This window comes from Diceros bicornis, chromosome 34 (assembly GCF_020826845.1).
Source record: "Diceros bicornis minor isolate mBicDic1 chromosome 34, mDicBic1.mat.cur, whole genome shotgun sequence".
In the NCBI taxonomy this organism is placed as follows: Eukaryota; Metazoa; Chordata; class Mammalia; order Perissodactyla; family Rhinocerotidae; genus Diceros; species Diceros bicornis.
The window spans coordinates 31855210-31880055 of record NC_080773.1 but is presented as its reverse complement, the minus strand read 5'-3'; the positions used below and the strand labels follow the sequence as shown (position 1 = coordinate 31880055).

The 24846-nt window shown below is 45.3% G+C and overlaps 2 pseudogenes; both read left to right on the top strand.

The window, feature by feature from the left end:
• Window positions 1-10612: 10612 nt before the first annotated feature.
• Window positions 10613-13887, top strand: LOC131397705 (leukocyte immunoglobulin-like receptor subfamily A member 6; annotated as a pseudogene).
• Window positions 13888-13918: 31 nt separating this feature from the next.
• Window positions 13919-21773, top strand: LOC131397704 (leukocyte immunoglobulin-like receptor subfamily A member 6; annotated as a pseudogene).
• Window positions 21774-24846: the final 3073 nt, after the last annotated feature.

Here is a 24846-nt window from a genome sequence, read left to right as displayed (position 1 = left end):
TGTTTGAAGTGACAGCCTGATGATGTGCTAGTAAAACAGCTCTATGAAAAAATCGTTTTTCCAAAATCCCTGATTTGTGACATTGCCTATTCTTTAGTGTAAATACTCCCTTCATGGCCAACTTAAGATGTCAGTGTGAATGCACCGAATGCAGAGTTGGGAAGTAATGAACAGAATAGTCTTTTGCAGGTGGGTAGGAGCCAGAGGCAGCTCACCTCACCAACAGACCCATGTGGACGTATGTTTCCTTCTATTTTAAACATCATGATAAGATCATCTTCTCTTCAATTTTATGCTACAGTTTTAACAAAATTACGATTCCACAACCCTAGTACATCCATTTAGAGACAAAAGAGAAAACCATGGCAACATCAATTGTGGGAGAAAATATTGAGTCTTAGTATCCCAATACATTACGGTAGGAGTACAGATTGCCTCAATCAGTTTGGGGAGTAGATAAAAATTATCAGTTAAAAGGAGGAGACACTCAGCTCTGGTCCATAACTATATTCCCTAGGGGAAAATGTGTACATATGCACAATGATACTTTTACAAGAACATTGACTCAGGTGTCATTCTTTTTAGGAGGAAAACATAGAAATCAATCTGACAATGGACTAATATTTGAGGTATATATATGCAATAGAATATTGTGTAACAGTAAACATGCACAAACTGAAACTACATTCAGAATACAGATAAATTTTCAAACATGATGAGTGTAGGATTATTCCATTACATACATAACGTCCAAGGGGAGACATAACTAATTTTAACCCTGTAATAAAGGAAGGAAAAATTCCTATGTAATCCATTATCTGGTAACCTAGAAGATGATGTTGGAAGGTTCTGTAAAAGATGGAATTCACAGGGTTCTCTGCAACACTGACAAAGTTCTTCTTGACTTTCATCTGTTGACTCATAATCCCACTTGTCGTTATTGATAAATAACACATTTCTGTTTATAACCTATGTTTGTTTTATGTACAATTTATTGAGGTGGGATGGAAGTAGGGTGGAGAAAGTCATAGTTTGCACTAGGCACTGAATAAAGTGGCTCTTCATTCAGACAAACTACGTTGCTCTTAATCTGTTGTATCAAATATGTCACATTTTGGCATTGTGTTTCCATCAAAACATGATCGTCACCTGCCTGTCAGCCTCTCCTGAATCCAATCAGACAGTAAGCCTCTTCCTCTGTTTCTTGGTGAGAAACTGGGTCACCAGGCAAACACTTCCCCAATATCACAGAGCATGCAAATAAGAATTTGAAATGGGTTCATGTGAATTTCTGAACACATCATGTCCCAGGAATCAAACATCTCGTCCTCGTAATTGATCATCCATGATGCCCAGACTAGTTATATTTTCTATTGTTATCTAATCTCCAATCTCCGAGGATTTATTCCACATAACACGTGTCATAGTGTATAATTCCGTATAGTTTAATTATTTGATGTCCACCACGTCCCAAGACTAGTAGGGATTAAAGAACAAGATCCATGTGAGTTACACACGTATTTTAGTTTTCATGCTTGGTACATTGTGTGAAATATAGTCAACGTTTTTATATGAAGATTGAAAGAATGGATGAGAGAATGGATTCATTGTAAATGGAAAGACAGGAAGAAAAAGTTTTATTTTTTCTCACACACACACACACACACACACAGACACACACACACAATGCAATCTTCAGTAAATCAAGCCAGCATCCTCCCTCGTTACCTTCTCCTTTCATTTCTGTCAGTTTGGTCCCCCTCACAGTTTTCTAGCCCAAGGACTCCCTGTTTTCCTCTCCATACAGCTGAGACATAACAATGAGGTAACAAATTAAAATGAGACAATCGAATACAACAGCCTAATCATAGAGGTGGGATTGGCTACATAATTTGTGGGGCACGGTGCAAAAAGAAATGCAGGGCCCCATGTTCAAATGTCAACATAGTGACAGCAGGACATTAACCCAGCTTGGGGCCCTGTCTGATCACACAGCTCACCACCCATGGAGAAGGCTCTGCATAGAGCAATGGGTGACTTGGTTACTGCACACTGTGGAACAGACCAGCATTTTCTGAGAACATCCTGGGTGCCAGAACCCGGGATCGGTGCTACACGCACCCCATCACTGAGTCTTTACCGCATAACTACTAGGTGTGGCTCATCTCCTCCTTTGTAAAGATGATCTCAGGCTCATGAAGCAATTTGCCTAAAACACACTGGATTAAGAGAACCTTCTAAACTCCTTTAGGTTTGTCTCCAAGAATCTGTCCATTCCAGCTCACAGCATCCCAACTCAGGCCTACCCAAGCATTGTCCTGAGTAGCTGGCAGGACCCTCACTCCCAGCTTCACGGTCCTGGTCTACGTCTCAACCCCAGTCTCTGCTATTTCCAGGCAGGCAGTTGTGTGTAGGGAGTGCCAGGCTCTGGGGTCAGGGTGATCTTTATTCCATTCCCACATGGAAACTTACTGGAGGATTGACCTTGAAGAACAAACACAGTGACCCTAAGCCTTAGTGTCGTCTTGAAAGTAGAGATGATACTTGGGTCGTGGAGAGGTTCCAATAGAAGAAAAGCTCTAATGACAGGCCCTGAAATAATGATGACACACGAATAGTAGTTCCTTCCCTTATACCCCTTCCCTCAGGACAAGAGAAAAAAGTGGAGACCCTTGAAGAGAGGCATTTCTTCCATGGATCTCCATGCACCAAGAACTCAGACTTTCCAGCTTCCTTTCCAAAGCAATGAGCATGTGGCCATCGATGCCTGGAGAAGAGGGATGCTCTGAGCTCCAGGATAACCAGGCACATTGAGATTCCAGAACAACACAGCAGTCCCCAATCACTGCATGTGCACCATGACTGCAGGCTTTGCAAATGCCCCCAACATAAAGTGCCCCTGAAGATGGTGATGAGAGGTCAGGGGCCTCCATACCCCACTCCCCTACTCTCTGCTTCTGTCCTCAGGATGGACACGGACCTGTGTCCCCACTCAGAGCCCATCTATACTCCATCCCCATGTGATGCTGTAAGGACTAGACCTGGGTCACAGTTCTACTGAGTCTCATAGTATCCCTATAGAAATACCTCTATTACAGTTCTTGATATCTTTCACATAATAAGGCAACGTGCAGTTTTGCGAAGTTTTCAAGGTAATAAATAAGTTGGTCCTCACATAAACCTCATGAAGATGTTAGTAATATCATCAACATTTAAGTATGTCATTTACTCTTATAAAACATTATTTTCATCCAATTAATCTATTTTATAAATGTTTATTTGAATCTCCAATTATGTATGTACTTAGGCTTTGTGTATTTCATGGACAGTTTTTAGAATAATGTTGTTTATGTGTGCTATACCTTCGAAGTGAATATATTGTTTTAAAAAGATGAAATAGTTTTTCCTTATAGAAATATTTTTGTCTTAATTTTAATTTTGTTGAATATTTATATAGCTATCACCTAATTTTATTAAAATAATAGCACTTCTTTTACTGATTTAAAATACTCAAAAGGTTTTGTTTTAGATGAGATTCTATTGTTACATATATACCTGGTTTTTTTCTGGGAGGAATGATTTGATCCAATCCTTGAGTCAGCCAATTAATCTTTCAACGGTTTGTAAGAAATAAATAATTTCAAATTATTAGCACCATTTTATTTAAGTGTGGGTTCATTATGGGTTAAGATATCCTGCATTCACTTTCATTTTCAATTTCCAGACCACTTTGGGTTTGATCAAGATTAATTTTATTTCTTTTTGTAGTCTGTCACTCTATTTTAATTGTAATTACTTCCATGCATTCTGAGCTCTTTGAGCTTTTTTTCTTTCCCAGTAACTTTATTGAGATCATAATAGTTTATAACGTTGTGTATCTTTGGGTGTACATTATCGTTTATCAATTTCTGAGTAGACTTCATCATGGTCACCCTAAGTAGTCTAATTATTGTCCATCACTGCACATATACATCCCTTTACCCCTTTCACCTACCCCATCCCCCTTCCCCTCTGGTAACCCCTGATCTGTTCTCTTTATCAATGTATTTCTTATATTCCACATATGAGTGAAATCATGTGGTTTTTGTCTTTCTCTGTATGGCTTATTTCACTTAACATCATACCCTCTAGGTCCATCCATGTTATTGCGAATGGGATGATTTTGTCTTTTTTATGGCTGAGTAGTATTCCATTGTATATAAATATACCACATCTTCTTTATCCAATCATCAGTTGATGGGGCTTCAGTTGCTTCCACGTCTTGGCTATTGTGAGTAATGCTGCAATGAACATAGAGGTGCATAAATCTCTTTGGATTGTTAATTTCAAGTTCTTTGGATAAATGCTCAGTAGTGGGATAGCTGGATTGTATGGTATTTCTGTTTTTAATTTTTTGAGAAATCTCCATACGGTTTTCCATAGTGGCTTCACAAGTTTGCATTCCCACCAGCAGTGCATGCTTGTTCCCTTTTCTCCACGTCCTCTCCAACATTTGTTGATTTTGTCCTGGTAATTATAGCCATTCTGACCACTGTAAGGTGATATCTCATTGTTGTTTTGATTTGCATTTCCCTAATAATTAGTGATGTTGAACACCTTTTCGTGTGCCTGTTAGCCATCTGTATATCTTCTTTGGAAAAATGCCTGTTCATATCCTCTGCTCACTTTTTGATTGGCTTGTTTGTTTTTTTGTTGTTGAATTGTATGAGTTCTTTATATATTTTGAATATCAACTCTTTGTTGGATAAGTAATTTTCAAATATTTTCTCCCACTTGGTGAGTGGTATTTTCATTTTTTCATGGTTTTCTTTGCTTAGCAAAAGGTTTTTAGTCTGAAGTAGTCTCGTTTGTTAACTTTTTCTTTTGTATCCCTTGCTCAGTCAGAAATGGTGTTTGAAAAGTGGCTGCTAAGATCAATTTCAAATAGTGTGCTGCCTATATTTTCTTCTGGGTGTTTTATAGTTCCATCTGATTAAGTGATTGTTTTGAATCTACTATTTCCTTGTTCACTTTTTGTCTGGATGATCTGCCCATAGATGTAAGTGGGTTGGTGAGATCCCCTAATATTATTATGTTGTTGTTAATTTCTCCTTTTAGGTCTCTTAATAGATGCTTTATTTACTTTGGTGCCCCTATTGTAGGTGCATATGTATTAATAAGTGTTGTGTCCTCTTGGTGGAATGTCCCTTTTATCATTATATGCTGCCCCTCTTTGTCTCTCATTGTCTTTTTTACCTTGAAGTCTGCTTTGTCTGATATAAGTATGGCAACACCTGCTTTCTTTTGTTTGCCACTAGCTTGGAGTATCGTCTTCCATCCCTTCACTCTGAGACTATGATTGCCCTTAGAGCTGAGATGTGTTTCCTGGAGGCAGCCTATTGTTGCATCTTGTTTTTTAATCTATCCAACTACTCTGTGTCTTTTGATTGGAGAATTCAATCCATTTACATTGAGTGATTATTGATATATAAGGGCTTAATACTGCCATTTTATCTCTTGTTTTCTGGTTGATCTATGTTTCCATTGTTTCTCTTCCTTTGTATTTCTGACTGCCATTTAATTTTGGTGGTTTTCTGAGGACGTTTTCTCAGTTTTCTCTTTTTTTGTGAATTGTGGCTCTGCTCTGATTTTTTGTTTAGTGGTTACCGTGAGATTTGTATAAAAGATCTCATAGATGAAATAGTCCATTTTCCCATAGCCTTTTATCTCCAATAACCTAAGCAGGTTCCATCCTTTTCCTCTTCCCTTTCTGAGTGACTGTTGTTACAAATTATTCTGCCTTTAATGCTGTGAGTTTCTGACTAAGTTGAAGTGTTTATAGTTACTTTTGATGCTTTTCTTCCCTTTATCTTTAGGCTATAACTGAGTATTTGTTTATCTGTTCTGATACAGAGCTGCAGTTGTCTGATTTTGTCTGTCTAATCATCTCCTTGATCAAAGTTTTGTAGGCCTTTGTCTTTTTGTTTGTGGTATGAGTGTGTCTTTAATCATTTCTGGTAGGGGAGGTCTAGTGGCAATGAACTCCCTCAGCTTTTGTTTGTCTTGGAAAGCTTTTGTTTCTCTATCACATGTGAGGGAAAATTTCACTGGATAGAATATTCTTGGCTGAAAGTTTTTGTCTTTCAGCGTTTTGAATATATCATTCCACTCTCTCCTGGCCTGTAGAATTTCTGCCAAGAAATCTGCTGAAAGCCTGATAGGGGTTCCTTTGTATGTTATTTTCTTTTGTCTACCTGTCCTTAACATTTTTTCTTTGTCATTGACTTTTGCCAGTTTTACTATTGTATGCCTTGGGGAAGATCTTTTAGCATTGACATAATTAGGCGTTCTATTAGCTTCATGTATTTGTAAAACTGGTTCCCTCCCCAGGTTTGGGAAGTTCTCAGCTATTATTTCTTTGAACAAGCTCTCTGCTCCTTTCTCTCTCTTCCTCTGGAATACCTATAATCCTTATGTTGCTTTTCCTAATTGAGTCAGATATTTCTCGAAGAATTCCTTCATTTTTTTAAAATCTTATGTCTCCTCCTCCACCTGTAGCATTTCTATATTTTTATCCTCTAAATCATTAATTCTTTCCTCCATAACTTCAACTCTATTCTTTAAGGATTCTAGATTATTTTTTATTTCATTGATTATATTTTTCATATACATCTTTTCTGCTTGATTTTTTTTATAGTTTCAATCTCTTTGGTGAAGAGGTTCATTTTATTCCTGAGCTCACTGAACTGTTTTTTGTGTTCTCTTGTATCTCATTGAGTTTCTTTATGACAGCCATTTTGAATTCTCTGTCATTTAGACTGTAAATTTCTGGGCCTTCAGGGTTGGTCTCTGGAGAATTGTCCTGTTCCTTCTGGTCTGAACTGTTGCTATGGTTTCTCATGGTGTGTGATGGACTAATCTTTTGCTGGGGCATTTGTGGCAGTGTTAGCTCACAGATTCCATCTGCTACCGCTGGGGGAGCAGGAGCAGAGTTTCTGGCCCCACCCTGTCTGCTGGAAGTCGTGTGGGAACTGCGGGAGCTTGCACCAGCCTGTGGAGCGTTCACGTACTCGGGGCTTCTCATGGGAACCCAGCCAGGGCCACTCCTTTTGGCCACAGGGGCATGATGGGCTCCCCAACCTGCCAGGAAAGCAATCAGGAGTGGGTTAAGGGCGGCCGCCACCTCTTCCAACAGTCGCCCCAGGGCCCACTTCCTCTTTCAAGGCTCAGCTGTGCTATGGGTGCTCGCGGGGGACTGGCGTGTATTTGCCTCAGTGCACTTAGTTGTGCTGCAGACTCTGCCTGCAGTCCCGCCGCGGTGCTTGGTGGGCGGGGCTTCCCGTATGGACTGGTCAGGGCTGGGCGCAGGGGCATGGTGGCTCCCCACCCCCGCCGCCGGGAAAGTGGTCGCCAGTGGGCGAAGGGCTGCCACTGCCTCTTCCTACAGTCGCCCCGGGGCACGTTCCCACTTTCGGGTTGCCGGCAGCAGGATGGACAGCGATCCTGCGTGCGCACAGGGCTGTGGGGAAGGGTAGGGAGTGCTCACCCATCTCCCTACTGTCCCGGAGGGTCAGTCCATCCACCCTCAGACAACAGCTGTGTGTGTCTCTCAGGCGGGCTGTGGTGCTGTGTGGGCTTCCTCTCTGGTCAATGAATGTCCACTTAGTTGTAGTTCAAAAGGGGGAGAGACAAAGGGAACAGCTCACACCCCATGTTGCTGATGTCACCAAGATTTTTTTGTGTATAATTACATCAACCAGTTTGGAGATTATATATTGTATTTCTAACTTTAGGTAGTTATTCCCATTGTTCATATTGGTATTTACGTTTATAATTTTGGACAATTTTTTTATTTGTCCTCTCCTTCAGGAATGAAAAGGACATTTCACATTAGCCGAACTGTTAGTACTTATTTTCTTGCAAATCGCTCTCTCTCACACACACACACACCCCAAATATTTTCTTTCAGCTTCCTTAAATATAAACGTATATGTGCCTGTATATAAAAACATAGTTTCCCAAATGTTTATTTGTTTTGCCATCTTTTTCTCACTTTTGCATCTCAGTTTCTCTATTTTGTGTAAATAGTCCTTTTGGTTTAATTACATACATTAGTTTTGCTTTAGTGAGCATGTAAACACTAAAATGTCTAAAATTTTGTGTATGTTGAAATGCCTTATCTTCACTCTTACTTTAATTAAGATACTTGAAAACATTATCTTAAGTAAAGGATAAGATCCAACTGCAAGAGGGGAAAATACATCTGATGGTCAAAGATCTGCCCCAAACACCCTCCTCATCCCTCATGAAGATGAAGCCTGACGTGGTGGGTTTAACATGTGAGACATGAGTCCAAACGCATCAGATGTGCCCCAGGTCTCCTTGTACTTACATATTTCTCCCCTGCTGACCCTTTCACCTTTGCCCCTTAATAGTAATTTGAGTGAGTATAGAATTCTTCACTCACAATTAATTCCTTGAATTTACTTTTCCCATATCTTTTGCCATTGTTTGAAATGTCTTTTCTCCAACAATTTCCTTCACTTTGCCGTGAAATATCAAGACTCAGATCTCACTGATATATCCATGCACCCAGCACTTACACGTTCCTTCTACATCTCTGTGAAATGCCCACCATTTCCCTCCAGGACTGCTGCAGACATCGTTCTCACTGCTTTCCTCCTGAAACTCACAGCATAGATGGTCCTTCTCTTTCTGTTCCCCATGCATCTTAATTTACTCATTCCAATCTCTCTGTGCTGCAACTGCAAATTCCCTCACTATTACATTCTAGCTTCATGACTGGATCTTCAGCTGTACCATCTTCTTGATGAAAAGAATATTTTGAGTGTGTTAAATGAAAGTTTTATGTTTTATCTCTAAGTATTTTCCTGTTTCATTTCTAAAGGTCTATATTCTTCTACAATACAACCTATGTTGGTTTTCAGGAATTCAATTTCCTCCTTTATTTTTTCAGGTATTTAAAGACACTTCCATTAAAATGAGTTTCATATACTCCAGTATTCTATTCCTTTGGATATGACAGCCCCCATTACCTGTACTGTAGACTGTCTTTCATAGCACTATTTATCACTATTAGAGTTTCTCTTTGATGTCCATTCCTGATGGATGCTCACCTCCCACACACCTGATTTTCCATAGAAAGTTTCTCCCAGGGCTTTCCTAACCTTCAGGGCTGAAAGGGGTGGATTGTTGCAGCTGCCCCATGGCATCCTCTCTCCCAAACTTAGCATCTGTCTAGGGATGTGCCCACCAGGGACGGCTCCATCATGGGCCCCACATTCACACATGGTCAGATGCCCGGGTAACGCTACACAAATACTGGACATAGCTCAGAGCTGACCATAGTCCTGGGTCAGTGCACAGAGATATCCCAGTGCACATCTAAAATGTGGGGGAGGAGCACACAGCTTGCAAGTTTCAGCTTAAGCTCTGCTCCCCTCCCTGCATGTGAAGACATGGGAGTCCGTCTCCTGTCCACACAGAAGTAGAAACCTCCACTCTAAATGAACACTTGATGGTCCCAGGCACCTGTGGCCACTCTGTCTTGTCCTCTGTTATCTTTTAAGGTTCCGTCTCAATTTTGAAAACTTTTGTTTCTCTTTTTCCGCAGTCAACTCTGGCTACAGATTTCAGAAATATCATAAACAGCACTTCTCAGTGTTAGGAGCAGATGGGGGCTCCTGAGCGGGCACATCAATCATCCACCCTGACTATCGAGTCTGACACTTTGATTCTCTCATGTCTCAAACCCCACACATTTTTATCAGGTCTGGAAATTAACAATGGTTGATCCCTCCCACGTCCTGGGACCACTGATCCCACAACCACTCTGAGGAGTGGGGTTCCTGGCAGCATGCTGCAGATGAGGAAACCGAGGCTCAGAGATTGGATGTTAATGCTCAAGGTCACGTGGGCAGCAGATGATGGAGGAATATTTACATAAGAACCACCTCTGTCCCCCAAATCAGAGCACTAACCCATTGATTGTCCCCTATACCTAAGACATGACCCCAGCATGAGGAGGAGATCTCTTCCCGAGGAACAAGGGCACTGAGGAGGCAGGGACGACTTAGAAGGTTGTTCCCAGAGAGGTGGGAGTGGACGCTGTTGCAAGAAAAAGGAGAAGTCCATGTGGGGGGATATGATAGAAAGAAAACCCACACTCCGGGGCCAGGAGAAAAGGGGTGTCTCCTTCCCTTATTTCCCTGTATTTCTCCTTTGTGCTTATTGTCACAATGACCTCGACCTGAACTGTACAGTTAGATGTTGAGCGAATGTCTCTGCTGATCTGAGCTCTGCAGTGCAGCAGGAGCCTGCGTCTTCCCTGAAGCGTCTCCAGGGCCTGGATGACCATAGTCCATGGTGAGGACCCCACAGGGATATGCTGATGGATGGGCTGAGGATGGAGGAGACCCCATGGGGGAGGCTCTGAGGGCGAAGAACATGCCCTGGGTCACCCTCCCTTGGAAGTGGTGTCTCTGTGTATATTTGCTGCTTAGTTCTGGAAACAAGAGCCAGGACCTTGAGAAGAGGAAGTTCCCCTTTCTGTGCGTCTGCTGACGAGACAACCTCGTGATGAGGAGGACCAGTATCTAAGTGTGTACACCCTGCATGTCGGCCTATCCTGCCCAGCACCTTTGTCTACTCCACTCGCACAGCCAGGGCCAGAGGGAGAAGAGGCCATGACTCCCAACCTCATGGCCCTACTCTGCCTTAGTGAGATCTGGGGAGGGGAAAGGGAAGCCCTGTTCTGGAAGGGACCCTGCCCCAGGGCCAGACCTTGGTCTGTCAGGAGACACCAGGAATCAGGAGTCTCATGGGGAGGAGGGTTCTAATCAGGCTTCAGAGGCAAATCTCTCACAGGGAACTTTCTTCCAGGGCTGAGTGTGGGCCCGAAGACCCCAGTGCAGGCAGGTGAGTCTGTCCCCAGGTTTCCAGGTCTCCTGACCTCACTGGGGACAAGGGGACCCACTCTGGCAGCTGGCGATAGAGAATAGCAGTTTTGGATTGAGGGATGGGGACCATCTGGGAGGGTCCTGGGCCTGAGAGCTGGGGAACTGGGGATGGGGAGTGTTTTGTGACCCAGTGTCTGATTTCCTTCCAGGGACCCTCCCCAAACCCACCATCTGGGCTGAGCCAGGCTCTGTGATCCCCAGGGGGAGGCCCGTGACCATCTGGTGTCAAGGGCCCCTGGAGGCCCTGGAGTACCATCTGGAAAAAGACCGAAGCTTAGGGTCCTGGGGTGTAGGGAACTTACTGAAGCTCGGGAGCAAGGCCAACTTCTCCATCCCACATATGGCAGAGAAAGATGCAGGGAGATATCACTGTTACTATTACAGCCCCACTGGCTGGTCAGAGCACAGTGACCCCCTGGAGCTGGTGGTGACAGGTGAGGGGACACTCATGGGTCCCGGCCTCAGGCTCTGCCCCCAGGAAGTGGGTCTGCTCTCGGGGGTGTGTCCCCTCTCACAGCCCAGCCCTGGGGAATATGAGGGAGGTGTGAACCTTATTTAACATGCTGTCTCCTCCTCTCCTAGGAATCTACAGCAAACCCACCCTCTCAGCCCTCCCAAGCCCTGTGGTGACATCAGGAGGGAACGTGACCATCCAGTGTGACTCATGGCTGGGATTTGACAGGTTCATTCTGACTAAGGAAGGAGAACAGAAGTCCTCCTGGACCCGGTACTCACAGCAAGACCTCAATGGGCAGCTCCCCGCTTTGTTCCCAGTGGGACCCGTGACTCCCAGCCACAGGTGGACATTCAGATGCTATGGCTGTTACAGAAACAAATCCCAGGAGTGGTCACACCCTAGTGACTCCCTGGAGCTCCTGGTCTCAGGTGAGGAAGTCTCATCCTGGCCGCATCCATGTTTTGAGGCACCAGCAAGTTATTTTGGTCTTTACTCCCAGGGTAGTCCCAGATGAGAGCATGGAGTGAGGGGAGCATGGGGCTCCTGGGCCAGAGACACAGACAGAGAGAGACAGTGCGACCTGGGGTCCAGGATGGAGAAGGGGGTTTGTGGGAAGACTCAGCCCCTGAAATCCACTGGTGGTCTTTCTCCCAGATGTGTCTGGGAAGCCCTCCCTCCTGACCCAGCAGGGCCCTGTCATGGCCTCTGAACAGAGTCTGACCCTCTAGTGTCTCTCTGTCGGTGACTATGACAGAAATACTCTGTCCAAGGAGGGGGAACATGACCTCCCACAGCACCTTGCCCAGCAGCCCCAGGCTGGGCTCTCTCAGGCTGACTTACCCCTGGATCCTTTGAGACCCTCCCACAGGGGCTGGTACAGATGCTACAGTGGACACAATCTGTCCTCTGAGTGGTCGGCCCCCAGTGAACCCTGGACATCATGGTGGCAGGTGAGGAGCCAGTGGGTCAGTCATGGACCCACACTCTGCACAGGCCCTGCTTGGGGATCCCCAGGTGGTGATGCCAGGAAGAGGGATGTGGGGTCCCGAGCGAGGGAGACAGACAGAGAGACAGGGGATGGGGGATAGAGAATCAGAGAAAACAAGACAGACATGAGGGTCCTCAGAGAGAGGCCTAGGGACTCTCAGTTCACAACAAGGGGGGTGGGCAGCCCCTCACCCACCCTTCCTCTCTCTAGGACACCTCCCTGACACACCCTCCCTCTCGGTGCAGCCGGGCCCCACGGTGGCCTTAGGAGAGAATGTGACCCTGCTGTGTCAGTAATAGAGCCTGAGGGACACTTTCCTTCTGTCCAAGGAAGGGGCAGCTGATCCGCGTCCCCCCCCCACCCCCGGCATCTTAGATCAAAGTACCAATCTCAGCATTACCAGGCCCAATTCTCCATGAGACCTGTCACCTCAGCCCAAGGGGGTACCTACAGGTGCTACAGCTCACTCAATACCAGCCCCTACCTGTTGTCACACCCCAGTGACCTCCTGGAGCTCATGGTCTCAGGTGAGGGGCCCTGACCCTGTCCTTTCTGAGTCAGTCAGCTCAGGGCTCTGTCCTCAGGAAATCTGAGACAGGAACAAATGAGGGCACAGGGGGAAGCTCCACAGAGGGGCATTAGGAGATCATGACTCCACCCCCTCACCCGTGGACCCTGAGTCCTTAGCTGAGTAATAAGGGGAACTCTCAGCTTTAGGGGATAAGATTATGGATTCTCGCATGTACAACTGAACACAGAACACACAGCACTCAATTACTTCTGTGTTGAGAGACCTAATCCTTAGCTCCTGGGGCACAGCTACACTGTTCCAAAGTGACTCAGGTTCTGAGAGCAAAGAACACAGAGAGGCTGAGCGAATCCAATAAGGAAACGAGAGGGAACCTGGTGAGAGTAGAGAAACTGCTCATTAAGGGACTGTGGACAAGTCATGATATGAGAACTGGGGGCATATGAGAGCACAGAACCCCAGAGAAAGGCTCATGTCTCCCCCACTCCTCACTCACCCTCTCATTGTATGACTCTCAGAATCAGCTGAGACCATCAGCTCATCATAAGTGAAGTCAGACCCCAAGAGTGCAGAGCAGGAGAAGTTCTCAGTTGTGGGGCTGGTGCAGAGGGTCATGTCCTGTCCAGGAGAGGCGGGTGCCTTGGGTGGACACCCAGGAATCCTGGGGTGATTTGCTTCTTCCCTGACCTCTGTGAACTCTTTGACCACAATTCCTGTCCTCACATCCCCAGACTACACAGTGGAGAATCTCATCCGAATAGGCATGGCTGGCTTGATCCTGGTGGCCCTCGGGGTGCTGCTGATACAGGCTCGACACAACCAGAGAAGGACCCAGGGTGCAGCCAGAAGGTCAACCCGAGAGCAGATAATGCACCATTCAGAGTGGCAGAGCCTTGCAACAAATATAATGTGCCTAGGAGGTTCTGGAGGAAAATCTGCAGCACATGTTGGTTGAACTGCCTGCTGAGAGCCTCGAGGGAGTAAACATGGTTTGGGTGCAAGAGAATGTGTAGGTGTTCCCAGTCCGGGATTCTTCCTTTATTAAACTGTGATACTTTCTCTGCCTACCATTGTTGAGTCTCCTTGGCTGCCCCCCATATTTTCTCACTCCTATCTCATGAGGGTACATCCCACAACTTTACACAACTTCATGGTCTATTCTATTTTCTTGTGACACATTTTTCTTTATTTTTAATTTCCACATTTGCTGATGTGTGCTGTCGACCTCCATCTCTTCAACTCAGAACACTGAATATGCTTTAAATAGCTGAATAAGTGAGTTAAAATCAGGTCCAATCTGGAACAGATAAATCCAAAACCATTTACTAAAACTCTCTCTGGGCCTGTCAAGCCCTTCTTTCCCCATCAGATGATACCTGGTATAGTTTCTCCAGAGGTGCCATCAGTTAGGATGAGCAAACTGGGGTTTGAAGTGACTGCCAGGTGGTGTGTCAGTAAATCAGCTCTAAGCAAACTTCATTTTTATAAAAACCCTTATTTGTGGCATTTGTCTATTTATTTGGTGTAATACTCCCTTTGTGGCCAATTTCAAGATGTCAGTGTGAAAACACTGAATGCAGAGTTGGGAAGTAATGAATAGAACTGTCTTTTGCAGGTGAGGAGGAGCCAGAGGCAGCTCACCTCACCAATAGCCCCATGTGACGAATGCTTCCTTCTATTTTAAACATCATGATAAGGACTCTCCCCACACCAAGATCCCAGATTTTCCAGGCTCCTTTCCACAGCAATGAGCATGTGGCCATCCATGCCTGGAGAAGAGGGATGCTCTGAGCTCCAGGATAACCAGGCACATTGAGATCCCAGAACAAGAGAGCAGTCCCCAATCACTACATTTACACCATGACTGCAGGTGTTGCAAATGACCCCAACAGAAAGTGCTCCTGGAGGTTGTGATGACAGGTCAGTGGCCACTGCATCCCACTCCCCCACTCTCTGCTTCTGTCCTCAGGCTGGACATGGGCTTGTGTCCCCACACAGAGCGCAGCTGTACCCAGTCCCCGTACGGTGCTGTAGGGACCAGACCTGGGTCATGGTGCTGATGAGTGTCACAGTATCTCCATAGAAAACTCCATGATTATGTTCATTAGTCTTTGTATAACAAGGAGACCTATAATTTTGTGAAATTTTCAATGTAATAAATACTTTGGTCCTCATATAAACCTGAAGAGGATATTAGTAACATTATCAACATTTTCATAATGAGGAAGTAGAAGTTCAGATATCACGCAGCATGCTCAGAGTCACAGAGCCAAAGAGTGGAAGATCCAGAAATGAGCTCAGGCTGCCAGATACCAGAGCCCAGTCTTGCAAACACTACATACGTCCACCTTGTATTAGTGTCCTGGGTTTTTTGTAAAACATTACTGCCAATTTGGTGGCGTAAAAAAACAGAAAATTATTCTCTTACAATTCTGGAGACTAAAAGTCCACAATCAAGGTGTCAGCAAGCCCATGCTCGCCATGCAGCCTCTAAGGAAAAATCCTTCTTGCCTCGTCTTAGCTCTCCTTGTCCCCAGGCACCCTTAGGCTTGTGGCAGCGTAACCACAGTCTCTGCCTCCATCTTCACACAGCTGACATCTCCTCCAGTGTCCCAATCTTCAATGATTTTCTCCTTATGTGCCTATTTTCTGTTTCTGATAATGACAACTGAAATATTGGATGAGGACTCACCCTAAATCAGTACGATATTATTTTAATTGATTTAATCTGAAAAGGACCTATTTCCAAAAAAAGTCCCATTCACGGGTCCTGGTGCTGAGGATTTCAACATATTATTTTAGGGGACATAATTCAACTCATAACAGCATCCGAAAGAAAATATGCACAGGAAAAAATTTATCAAAAGAAGTGCAACACTTATACATTGTGGCATTTTGTGCTTTTTAAAAATCTTTTGAAGGAAATTTGAAAAGACTTAAATCAATGGTAAGACATTTCAGGATCACAGCTTGGAATATTTAAAGTTGTAAAGATAACAATACTCCCCACGGCAATCAACAGAATCAATAAAATCCCCGTAAAAATCCCAAATGCCATTTCTGCAGAAATGAAAAAGCCATTCCTCTAATTCAAGGTAATTGCAAAAGACCCACCATATCCAAAAATTTTGAGAAAGAACACAGTTGGAGAACTCACACTTCCTGATTTCAGCCTTAATAGAAAGCCCATGTAATCACAACAATGAGGTGTTGGCATGAGGACAGACGTATAGCTGCATGGGAGAAAAGTAAAGGACGAGATATAAACCCATACATATGAGCAGTTGATTTCAATGAAGCTGCCAAGACCACTCAATGGGGAAAGAATAGTCTCTTCAACAAATTGCATTGGGAAAACTGAATATCCACATGCAAGAGAGGGAAGCTTGACCCTTACACAGCCCATATGCAAAAATTAGCTCAACAGGGATCAATAGAAGAGCGAAAACTATAAAACTCTTAGAGAAAAACATTGAGTAAATCTTCATAACTTTGGACTTGACAATTGTTTCTTGGATATGACATTAAAGGACAAGAAAACAAGAAAAAAAGTAGATTAATTGAATGTTATCAAAATTTAAAATACATGTGCACCAGTAAATGCAATCAAGAGTTTAAAGGCAACCTAAAAATTAGAGAAAAATATTTGTAAATCATATATCTAACAAGGGACTAACAACAAAAAGTAATCCAATTAAATATTAGTCCAATGGCTTGGATAGATGTTTCTACAACGAAGAAATACAAAGGCACAGCAAGAATCTGAAATATTTTCCACTTTCAATTACTAATTAAGGAAACGCAAAAAAAACACAACTAGATACCCCTTCACACCACTACATTGGCCATAATTTGAAAAAACATAATACGTGTTGATGAGAACGTGAAGAAATCTGAACCCACGTACACTGCTGGTGGGAATATAAAATGATTCAGTCACTGTGGAAAGCAGTTTGGCAGTTCCTTAAAAAGCTAAACCCAGAATTACCATATGAACTAGAAATTCCCCTTCTAGGTCTAAGTTTCAGTTATGCAAAATTAATGAATTCTAGAGATCTGCTGTACAACTGTGTGGCTATACTTAACAACACCATATTGTGAACCAACATTTGTAAAGAGGGTAGATCACGTTAAGCCCTCTTACTGCAATAAAGAAAATAAAAATAATTGCAAACAAGTAGTTGAACAAACATTTATGCAAGCATGTTCATAGAAGAACTCTTCACAATAGACAAAAAGTGATAACAGCCCAGATGTCCATCAACTGTTGAATGGAAAACAACAACAAACCTGTGAATTTTCTCCAACTAGCTCATTTGCCAAAAGCATGGAGACAGAACCCACAGACTCAGATGAAGAGTTATTGTCTGGGGGACAAGAGATGGTGAGGAGGCAACAATGACTCAGGGGTTTGATGGAGAGTGGTGAAGAGAAGGTGCTGCTGCTTATATAAATGAGGGACAGAGAGGAAGTGCTTCAGAGAAACAAAACCACAGCTCCAGGCCAGGAGGGAGGTGGTGGTTCCCTATGTGAGTCAGTGGACAGTATTATAAAGATCTTCCCAAGCATCCTTCTCCTCTTGGGGTCATCCCTCCTGTGATAGCCCCATTGGCTCCACTAGTCAAGGAAAGTAGAGAGTGAAGGAGCCCTCAATTCTTCACTATCTTCCACCTCAATACAACAACAACAACAAACAAGTACCTCTGTCCCTGAGCCCTTCATCCACGACTCTTGTCCATCACTGCAGTCAAGCTCTGTTCAAGACTCAAGACCTCTTGTTGGTGCCACCCGATCAGCCTCCTTCCTGCCCCCAACCCCAGGCTCTCACTCCCTGATGAAGTGTTTTATTCTCTTGGCCCCAAACTTACCTGTGACTGACCCCACCCTGCACAAAACTCTTCCACAGGTCTCCTCCTTCCTTCAAGTAAATTCCAGCCACCTGCACTTGACAATCCATGAGGTTGATGATCAGGCTGAGCTAAACTCCAGCTGAAGCAAAGCCAGCTCCTCCATACAAACCAAACCTATCCCAGTTGACCAGCAGCCCTCCCCAACATGCATAGAACCTGAGTAGTTATCACATTTGTGTCTTCTCTTGGGCGGCTCTGTGAGCCAATTTGAACACAGCAGACTCATCTCCAACCCTCCTGGACCGTGATAATGATAAAGAACTCTTCCTGCTTCATCTCATTCAACTGTGAATGTTTTTTTTGTTGTGGGATTTTCGTAAGGGTGAAAAATCCTCAAAAACTACTTAGAACACTGATCAAATGTCATGTAGAGTTTGGATTAATATTGGATATTTTCACTGTTCATATCAATACAGTCTTCCTACAGAAGTGTCCTCCTACAGAGTGGTGCTCTTCTCAAAACAGTAATCTGTTCATCCGTTCCTTTACTGAAAATTTTCCTGTTGCATGAAAGATAAAATCCAAGGATACTTGCAGGTTGCACAAGACCCTGTATGACGAGGGTGCAGTGTTACCTGGTTACTCACAGTTCTTAGTCTAGTTCAACCTCTTCCTGGTCAAGGACATTGGCCCCACACCACATTTGTGATAACCCTACCTTGTCTTCGTCTCTCCTTCTCCAGAATGTCCCCACACTCACATCACTAAGGTTGCTAGACGTCCACCTGTTATTGAGTCTCTCTATTTTCTGTTTTCCTCCTTTTCTGTGACTTACCAAAACTGCAGCCAAATGATCCATTGTCTAAATGTCTGTATTGTCTGTTGTCGCTACTCAGAGATTCATGACTCCAGTGAAGGAATTGGTCAGCTTCACCCACATATCTCATGCCTGGTCATGGTAACTGCTCAGTTAACACTGGTTGATGCCTGGATGGTGGAAGGAAGGAAGAAAATTTGCATTTATAGAGTCTCAGGAAAGGGAGGTGATTTATCTCAGGTCACAGAGGTTCTATAAAAGGCAGAGTCAGAATTGGAACTGAAATGGGCTGGCTCCTAGGCCCCGCCTTGCATCATCTACCCTCATGTTCTGAGACAAGTATCACTCTCTGGATTTGGGTTTGTCATGAAGTGGAGGCAGAGTATGCAAGGTCTGGTGAGACTCAGATGGTCTGGAAGATCCACAGAGCCTGCTGTCTCTTCATCCCAAACCTTCAGAGAGACCAGAGCGAGTCCCTGGGAGAGGCTGTTCCTCTTCCTGTGAAGGCGTTGATGAGAAATCCAAGACGTGTCACACTCAGTCTGGACCTTGTCCACCCATTTGTCTGTCTGCCTACCTGGCTCTGTGGTCTTTATAAGTGGTCTGCACTGCTAGGGAGCATGGGAGGCAGTACCAGGACCCCAACCCTCATTGCTCTCCTCTGCATCCATGAGTTTTTGGAAAAGCAGAGGATGGGGTCCCTTCCTCTCACAAGTCCTGATCCCTGAGACCCCAGAACTCAGAAGGATCATTGGAGGGCAGAATTTCACGGGGGATGGGAGATATTCTCAGCCTGAGATCTGACCCCAGCATGAAGGGGCTCAGACCAGGCCTAGAGCTTCTGTTTGTGTATGTTGGGGGGACACACTCTCACAGGGAACTCTTTTCCAGGGCTGTGTCAGATTTCATGGAACTTGGGGAGAGTCCTCCTGCTTTAGACCAATGAACCCTCCTGGGCATCTGGGTGGAGCAGAGAGGGTCTGAGCTGATGGTGACCTGTCTGGGAGGAGCCTTGGAGTGACAGCTGGGACAACTGAGGTTGAGAAGGGCTCCCTTGACACTTTGGGTCTGATTCTTTTCCAGGAGCCCTCCACCCCCTGCAAACCCTCCATCTGGGCCACCCAGTCTCCATGGTCACCATGGGGAGCTCTGCCATCATCAGCTGTCAGAGGTCTCTGCAGGCTGATGTCTACCATCTATATAAAGACAGAGAATCCAAACTCTGGACACCACAGGTTTCCAGCAACAAGATCACTTTCTCCATTGACCTACGAGCCAACACACTGCAGTGCTGTATCAGTGTGCATATCACACCAGCAGGAATGGATGGTCAGAGCACAGTGACTCCCTGCCCCTGGTGGTGACAAGTAGGGGGAGGAACCAGGTCGCATCCCACTCTGGGCTCATCCTTACAGGCAGAAGGGAATTGAGTGTGGGCTCAGGGGACCTCAGCCCTCACAGTCCACACCTGGGGTATGTGGACTGATGGTCCCCCCTTTAACACTGCTCCCTCCTTCTCCCTCAGGAGTGTACAGTGCACCATATCTCTCATCCCATCCAGGATCTGTGGTGGCATCAGGAGGGAACATGTCCCTCTCCTGTAGCTCAGAGTCCACATTGGACACTTTCCATCTGCTGAAGGAGGGAGGAGCTGACCATCCCAGACACATGGAATCAAGGGCTTATCGTGGAAGAGGATAGGCTCTCTTCCCTGTGGGCCCATGAACACCTCCCATTGGGGGACCTACAGATGCTATGGTTCCTCCAGAGCCTACCCGTATGTGTGGTCACACCCCAGCGACCCTCTGCTTCTTGAGGTCACAGGTGAGGGACAACCTGACCATCTCTTTCCTGGGACCCCAAAATGACTTACCTGAGCTGTGTGCCCAGTAAAGCCCTGTGGGTGATGGGAGATGGTGACATGGCCTCCTGGGGCCTGAACCACAGAGCAGGATGTTTGGGGAGGGACCAGTGAGAACTGTCACTGCAGGCCCCAGAGGACAATGTGGAGTGTACCTCCCCTTCGATGCCACTATCCCTTCTCTCCAGGCGTGTACAGGGAGCCCTCCTCCTCAGCCCAACCTGGCTCGCTGGTGCTTTCTGGAGACAACCTGACCCTCCAGTGTCACTCAGAGGCCGGCTTTGACAGATTCGCTCTGACCATGGACGAGGGGATCACACCCACCAGTGTCTTCAAGAGCAACACAGCCCTGACATCCCCTTGGGCCATGTGAACCACACCCATGGGGGCCAGTACAGATGCTATGGTAGACACAACCTCTGCTATGCATGGTTGGCCCCAGGCGCCCCCCTGGATATCCTGATAGTGTATGAGGAGCCTCATGTCCTGATTGTCTGCTCAGGGCACTGGGCCCATGGTCACCCCTGGTGATGATTTGGTCCAAGGAGAGGGTCCTGGAGCAGAGGCTGAGATGGGGCAGTGGTTGAGAGAGAGGGAAAGAGGAAGGGGGAGTGAGAGGCAAGGAGATTAAAGATGTTCACTGAGAGGGACTTAGAGGAGCCAAGAGGGGGTCACAGACAGAGTACCTGGACAGAGGACAGTGGTCCCTCAGATCAGGGTCAAGGGCCTGTGGGGAGGTCGCTGCTGTCTACAAATCACAACCTTTCTCTCCCCCAGGAATGTGTGAGAAACACTCCCTCTCTGCGCAGCTGGGGCCCTCAGTGTCTGAAGGATAGAAGGTGACCCTGCAGTGTCGCTCTGAGATCTGGTTGGATACCTTCCCTCTGTCCAAGGAGCGGACACTTGCTCCTCCCAACACTTTCATCTGCAGGATGCAGCTTCACCTTTTCAGGCCAACTTCATCATCAGTCCTGTGACCTCAGACCACGAGGGGACCTACAGGTGCTACAGTTCAGACAGCACCTCCCCCTACATCTTGTCACTCCCCATTGACCCCCTGGAGCTCCTGGTCTCAGGTAAGGGGCCCCAGGCATGTCTCCTGCCCCTATGATCTATTTGGGGCCCTTCCTCAAGAGATATCTGGGCTGGGATGGGAGTGAAGGAGGGTCATCTAGAAGGGGATCTGCCCCATCAGAGGACCTCCAACCCCTTCCCACCCTCTTCCCCCCCACCTGGATCTAGATGGTGCCGGGTGTGCAGAAAGACGATCTTGTGGCAGCCACAGTGCAGATGTAGGAGAAGAGATTGAGTGAGGTGGAGACTCCAGGGTCAGCCCCAGCCCCTCACCCCCTTCCTGTCCTAAGACCCAGGACACTCTGAGGACTCCAGCCTCCCCCCAACAGGGCCCATCTCAACAACTAGTGAGTCACTGAAGCCCCTTTGCTCAGAGGGAGCACAGACCACCCAGGGAAGTTCTGAGAGTCTCCCAGAGGATGTGATGCCCCCTCAGATACTCAAGGACAGGCTTGTCACCCAGGGGACCCAGAAGTTGGGCAGAAGGGCCAGGACCACAGGGCTACAGGGGCTCTGAGTCTGGCAGATGATGGGTGGGGCTGTCATGGCAGAGGGAGATGTTGGGGTCCAAGCTGGAGGAGGGTCAGTCAGGCTGAATTGGGGAGCAACAGCCCCACGCCCTCACCTCCCCCAAACTTAGTTTATGATATATGTGATGTAATCCACTGTGGTGGTCTCACTGTTCCTGGATATGGTGATTTTCAAAAGGTCCCTGGTCCCAGAGCTCCTGGTCTCAGGTGGGAACACCTGACCACGTCTTCTCTGAGCTCAAAAGGTCTTCTCTGGGCCCCGTCCACAGGAAAGTCTGAGACATGGTGGAAATAATGGGAGCACAGGGGATGTTCTATAGACAAGAGTCAGCCCATCAGAGGGCGGAAATAGGTGGGAACCTCCCACCCCTGGGTCACCCCATCCTTGCAGTCTCTGACAGGGCCAAGGAAGAGAGAGGGATGGAATGAGACTCAGTGAAATGAGGAGGATTTGAGATTTCTAGTTTCTCATTTATTGGAGGAAATGAGATTAGACTGAAGTTCAAGACAGAGGCGCCCACCCACTGACTTCCTGGTGTCAGAATCACAGCTTCTCTAAACACCAGGAGCAGGTGGAGAACCCCCAGAGGCAACCGGGAGGTGGAGCTGAGTCTGTGTGAGATCAGTGGTCCCAGGAGGTTGAACTTCTGAGAACGCCTTTCCCTCTCTGAATAAGTGGGAGCTGCCTGGTCGTTACCTCCAGAGACCTTTTCATTTCCGACCTTCTGGAGGATCTGGGAAGTGGCCCATCATATCCCTGCTCCTGGTCCAGCCCTCTCTGGGCCTGTCCTGCTGCTCCAAGTAAGACTGACCTTGTCGGGATTAAAAAGCTGAGGGAGACAGGGGACAGGTGCATGTGATTTTTGTCCATCAGGCCTGGAGTCTCAGCTTAGCAAGAGGAAGCCACAATATTGTGGAGACTGCAAAGATTTGGAATCCGCATTGACTTAGCATCTCAACCCTCCTTGTCCCACAGAAAATTTGTGAGAATTTCTACTGAAAGCCACTCCCCCTTGTCGGATCACCTTGATCCCAGGACCCTGACCAGTTTTGGAGGACGTATGGAGTAGAAGAAGAGGGGCGGGTTTGCAGCTTTTGGTGTCCAGGCCTGACTTGGAATCCAGGGAAGATGCTGGACTGATGGAGGAGGACAGGCTGGGAAAGCTGGAGAGAGGACAGACAGACACTCCCTTGGCAGGTCCTGTTTCTCATTTCTAAGAGACCTTTAGATGGGGTCCCTCACTCACACATGTGCGGGGGTCCCTGAACCCTCTCAGACCAGGACAGAAGGCTGCTCGGGCCAAGGTGGGATCCGCTGTGGGTGCAGGTGGAGCCCACACCAGACACTCTCCTATAAAGTGAAGCACCTCGCCCATGGGTACCGCTCTGCATGGCCCTCCCGTGCTCACCTGGAGGCCTCCAGCCACTCAGTGCACACCTGAGACTAAGGAGGGACCATGCGCGCCTCACTGAAATTGTTTAGTGGGTTACTGCACAACGTGTCTGTGTGAAGTTCACGTCTACTCTGCATTTCCTGTGCACACGTCTCTATGATTGCTCTCTTTCTGAGAAATTTTATAGCAATACTTGCATATGTAAATTTACAAATTTAAATTATGAAGAATAATGGATGAAAAATTGGAACTCTATTTCTATTTCCATTGGGATTAGATTAAATTTATGCAATCATTATGGAGAATAATTTCTTATTAATATGAAGTTTTGTTATAAAATATGCTTTAAAAGGAGGTTTACTAATGACCAGAGGCATATTGAAGTTTTATTCATAAAATGTCTATACTCACAGCGTAAGAATTATTCAACTACTTTATTAAATTATAAGGAAAATCTTTGATTTCTTTATAATTTCTAAATATTGGTTAATATAGATAACAATGACACTGGTTTGGTTATATTAAGTTTATATCCTATTAACATACTACAGATTATCCACCTTTCAATTGTTTTTCAATTGACCTCTGATTTACTGATAATCTTTATATCAACCTCAAGGAAATTAAAATTTCACTTCTTTATTTCCACATTCTGTATTGATTTTATTTGCATCAAATACTATATGATAATGATGACAAAGTAAAATATTAAGATGGACCTGGGTGTCACTTCAAAAACATCTTCATTTTTAGCCCAAATTATTTTAAGGCAAGCACATCAAAATCTATATATTTTAATGTATAATTCTATTGGCCTACTCATGTCAGTCCATTTTTCTGTTACATTCAAGTTTTGTTAGGAAAAAAATATTATTTTCTTAATAGAAATTAGGAATTTTTTTCTGGATTTTTGTACAACTCTTGAATTTTTCCTCTTTAATTTTCACCATGGTGAGATACATTTAAAAGACTTCTTAGTATCAAACACTTGGACATTAACCCCACTGTATGATGTTTATTATTCATTCATACTTTCTGACTTGTATAAACATATTTAGAATTTTTGCCTGGAGCTGTATACTTAGAATTGATTTACAATTTGTTTTTTTAATCTTTTTTTTATGTTAAAACTGGTTAAAATAGATTCCCAAGATTACGTATTTTTTGTGCTTACCCGATTTTATAATACCACTGATTTTCTCTATTCCCTAAGGCTTTAAAGACCAGAATGGTGGACTTCTTTGGTTCTAGATATAGGATATGGAAAGGATAGAGGTTATCTTTGTTCTCATCCATTTATCTAGTGTCTATTGAGAGCCATTAACCATTACACGATTTTAATTGCAAACAAGCTGGGAAGTTCACAAATTCCTTCAATCCACTTTCTC